This window comes from Siphateles boraxobius, unplaced genomic scaffold (genome assembly GCF_051911475.1).
Source record: "Siphateles boraxobius isolate OS27281-9 unplaced genomic scaffold, OSU_SipBor_1 8, whole genome shotgun sequence".
NCBI classification, from domain to species: Eukaryota; Metazoa; Chordata; class Actinopteri; order Cypriniformes; family Leuciscidae; genus Siphateles; species Siphateles boraxobius.
Genome location: NW_027509208.1, coordinates 10,194,382 through 10,199,674, shown reverse-complemented (window position 1 = coordinate 10,199,674; position 5,293 = coordinate 10,194,382).

Below are 5,293 nucleotides of genomic sequence, written 5' to 3'. Positions count from 1 at the left end.
CCGTGTTACATTTAACCCTACGTAAGGTTGTGCCCCGCGCTCCCTTACAGATTTGAAAAACAAAAAGGCGGGACTAAAGAACCTTAAACTCGAACACAAACAACCATTTCAACGTATAAAGGTTCTTCAGGGCGTTACGGTTCTAAATAGAACTGTTACTACGTGTAAAGAACCTGTAAAGACCATCTTTTTTTAGAGTGTACTTTCTCTTAATTAATTACACAAAAATACAGCAAGGTTCTTAAACTCTTGTTCTGGAAAATGAAGAACAAAGAAATGTGCATCAGGTGAGCTTTGCTTTTTTATGTTTTTAATTAATTTATGAAGGCACTGCAAAATTTATCGTTACATATTACATTGTTATATTATAATGCCATCATATTCTGTGCAGGCAATTTGCTTAATGCGCTGTAAATAAAAAAGCCTGACAATATCACTGCTAAATACCTTTCGGTATTGTGGTATTCCGCTATGTTTCTCACGGACACATCCACAACTAGTAAAGATCGGGCCTTAAAGAAAATCCCGGGCTTCCCACTCGTTTATGACATTGTGGTGGCGTTCATGTGCATTCAACTCGTAAATACGATCTTTACGAGATGACTTGAACGCACCAATATACCAGCTAACATCAGCATTAAAGACTTTTAAAATAATTTACCTCAAAACTCACTTTCATGTTTGAATGCCTTCTGTTTGTGATCCGATGTGGATTCTGATCACCGTATAAGGTAGAAATATTTATACGCGATGCAAAAGACTATTCACGCTAACCATTAAAGGAGAACTCCGGGCAAATGTTAAGTTAATCTTGATCATTAGACCTTTGTGAGTACTGACTATAGAAAAAAAAACGAACCGGATTGGTGCTTGCTACGCGGACCTGCGACCGCGAATGCCCAGAGCTCCCACCCAGCTAAAACGGCAGCTATGGGGGCATGGACATAAAGAGCGTTTTTGAGCCTCTTAACAGACACAAAATTCAATTAAAATGTCTGTCCAACATGAACAGGGACCCTACGTGTGAACAAGATGCGTTTAGCAACTTAGCCATTGTTTCAACTCACCTAAATAGTCTTTTAGACGGCAAGCTGTAGTCTCGCGCTGCAGTCCCGTGCTGTAGCCGGAAAAGGTAAACAATGTCCAGGTGGGAGGAGCGTTGATCATGTGCGACGAGTTATGATCAGAGTTGCTTACAAGTGAAGAAGAAATGGTTCGTGTTTGTGCCTTTCCGAATTGTGGCAACAGAATGCGAAAATATAAGAGCTTAAATTTTCATCATCTTCCTTTTCATGACCTCGAGATTCTGCAGTTGTGGCTAGTTGTACTTCAACTTGTGCAAACTCCCGTAGAAGTACTACGCGCTAAAGATTACCGCATTTGCAGCGAACACTTTGACAAGGATGACTACACACACTCAACACAGCGGGGCCGTTTGAAGAAAAATGCCATTCCATGTACGATGACGGGTGCAACCATTGTGGAGGTAATGTAAACTTTATTTATCCTTCCATTTGGACACACACGGCATGAGGAGAGATATGTGCATGAATGTTTTTGTAGTCTTATTTACAAAGCTTTAATTATTTCAATAGCTTCTTCGACTTGAATTGTAATTGTATTGTTGTATTCGCTGCAAATGCGGTAATCTTTAGCGCGTAGTACTACGGGAGTTTGCACATCAAGTTGAAGTACAACTAGCCACAACTGTAGAATCTCGAGGTCATGAAAAGGAAGACGATGAAAATTTAAGCTCTTATATTTTCGCATTCTGTTGCCACAATTCGGAAAGGCACAAACACGAACCATTTCTTCTTCACTTGTAAGCAACTCTGATCATAACTCGTCGCACATGATCAACGCTCCTCCCACCTGGACATTGTTTACCTTTTCCGGCTACAGCACGGGACTGCAGCGCGAGACTACAGCTTGCCGTCTAAAAGACTATTTAGGTGAGTTGAAACAATGGCTAAGTTTCTAAACGTATCTTGTTCACATGTAGGGTCCCTGTTCATGTTGGACAGACATTTTAATTGCATTTTGTGTCTGTTAAGAGGCTCAAAAACGCTTTTTATGTCCATGCCCCCATAGCTGCCGTTTTAGCTGGGTGGGAGCTCTGGGCATTCGCGGTCGCAGGTCCGCGTAGCAAGCACCAATCCGGTTCGTTTTTTTTTTCTATAGTCAGTACTCGCAAAGGTCTAATGATCAAGATTAACTTAAAAATTGCCCGGAGTTCTCCTTTAAGTAAACATGGTAAATATGAACGCTTGAAGAAATCAGACAAATCATAAAGGCTATCACAATCATGTTTTTATTTGATCTACCAGTAGCCTACATCTCGTACTATCAAAAAATAAAGCAACTTTTTATGTTTCCTCTGTTTCTCTGACTGAAAATATAACCACTAAAGCTCATCAGGTCGTATACAAAGCTCTGCTGAGATACTTGCATGAGATTTTGAATATTCTACACTGAGAGAACCAGAGCAAAAATCACATCCTCTTCTTGTCAAAATTAGTAGAAAGTGTGATTTTACACATGAACATGAATCTGTAACCTGTGCCTGTTTTCTTATCTTCAAAAAGCCACATTACTTTCGCTCTTTTGTGTTCAGAATTGCTTTTTCCACAAAAGAGGTAGCTTATCCCACCTATTAATTCCTTATTAAACCTCAGCAATTTCTGGGTGAAAGCACCACATATCCAAATTGACTTCAAGCCAAGAAAACACACAATGGTTCTTAGTGGACACCCGTAATGAGCACAACACAGATAATTTGCATTTGAGCCAAAATACTTGGTGAGAAAATGATTACCAGTAATAATTGTATTTACTTGGTTTAGTGTAATATCATACAATATAAACCACTTTTTAAAAGCCTGGTTCAAAAATGTACTTAGGTCAGGTATAGTGACAGTACTTTTGAAGACATTATTCACATTCTGGTGGTGCAGCTTTAGAAAGCAAAATGACATCTCTCCCTAGACACACTCACACACAGTCACAATACACACTGCATTTGACAGTTAATAATCTAGCATAGCAAGCTGGTGATAAAATACCTGTTCAGTATACAGAGCACAATGCTAAGTAAATCCTATGCTATTACGAACCAATCGGATCGCAAGAACTCTTTATTAAACCACATTCTGCCCCGCCATTGTGTAATGACATATCGATGAGTGTATTCAGTGCATGGCGGATCCGTCACTAAATGCTTCTCTCTGTCTCTATTCTAGCAAAGATTCTGATCTTTCCACCAATCCACTAGTGCATGAAAAAGACAGTGGCACGATGTCCAATGATGGTTATTATCATAAGGACGAAGTCCATGTTAATACTTGATGGTTTACAAATGAATCAACAATTTTTCATTCCACCAACTTTCATCTTGAAATTTAAATTTTTTTCTAAATTATTAAGTTTCGTCCATGAGTCATTCCCTGTATTTTTAGATAAAAAGACACAAATGCAATGAATTAAGTACTTGGCCAGACTGTAATGTTTGCATCAGTAAAACCTAAATCCATTTAAATTGAAGCAAAGTTTTAAATGAAGTCTGTTCAGCCTAATTCTTTGAAATAATTAAAAAGAGACTGAGATTAGAACGGTGAGAGCAGGGAAACACGGACAGCCTCACTTTAGTTCTGTCTCAGTCAGTCGTAAGGCAATACATGACATGTTCACTCCTAGACAGACTGATGCCTTCAGTGCTAGTGTTTATATGGAACCAATATAATATGACTTCTAGTTATCATCACTGCAAAGGCACAGCTTCATTGTCGCAGTATCTAAATATGTCTTCCAGTTCAGACATGTCATCCCCTGTGTCCAAAGGAACAGTGTTCATTAATTCACCTGACAGAAGCGCCTGTTCTATCCTTCACTAACCTGTCTATTATCACGTTTTGGGCATGGGGTTCAAAACAACACTAATGGCCTGTGGGATACTGCTGAGAGATGTGGGTTGTAGGTATCACTTACACACAAACACACTGTACTGTCCTTCAGACTTCTACATGCTTTGCTGATTGAAATTCTGCCATGATAGCACCCCTGGGGGCCACGCTGGGGTCAAGAGAGGTCATGTTGAGGTCTTTGAAGGAAAGCCTGTTCAAGCCAACAAATCAGAATCCCAAAACATACCTCACACAACGATATCAGCATGAGCTTTCTGCGCTGAGAGGGTCATAAGCAGTGTTGGGTCATAAGTGGGCCGGTACTCACTGGTACAGAATAACAGTAATTCTGTGCTATTTCGCTCAGAATACTCTGAATTATTCTTTTGCACTTTCAGACAAAGACTGCTAGTTTCATAAGTCAAAGTTTTGATCAGTATTACATTTATTGCATATTGTACCTTGGTTTGGGTTATAACTGTTTATTCAGATATAACAGTCAAACTACATTGTGACTGACATGTTAAATCACCAATCATATTTACATCAGACATCAAAAGTGATAGTATGGGAAATATGCTAGGATAAAATGTAATATATTTACAAAATTAATTGTCATGAACGAACCGACAGTGTTCTTTTGTGCTGGAACCGGCATCTTAATATTGTTATTCCCTTTAGTTTGTCTAAAGATCCCATAAGTTGTTTTATTAGTAAAATTTCATTAGTATATATTGTGTGTTAATTAAATAAACATTTTTATTTCCAAATTAGGTAAATACATGATTGATTATTTATGCATTACAATTATTCTTTCAGAAATTATAAAAAAAAAAAAATAGGCCTAATATATAATTCTAAATTAGTACATACATTCATAATTCAACTAAGAATGGTTTTAAATTCCAATTCTATGTCTGAATTTAAATTGTCAATCCAATTTTTTAATCAATCCATTTTTTTAAAAAGGGTTATTTCACTCAAAAATGAAAATTCTGTCAGTAATTACTCACCCCCATGTTGTTCCAAACCCGTAAGACTTTTGTTCATCTTTGAAACACAAATTAAGATATTTTTGATGAAATCTGAGAGCTGACTCACTCCTTCCTAGTCTGCTTGGTAACTGCATCTGCCGGCCAAGAAAGTTATTAAAGACATTGTTAAAATAGTCCAAGTGACTACAGTGGCTCAATCTTAAGTTTATCAAGCGACAAGAAAACAACAAAATAACGACTTTATTCAACTATTCATTTTCTTCCGTGTGGGACTCTGACGTCAGTTCATGAGAGCGCCACGATGCAAAAATAATGACTTTATTCAACCATTCATTTTCTTCTGTGTGGGCCTCTGACGTGAGTTCACAAGAGTGCCACGACACAAACATAACGACTTTA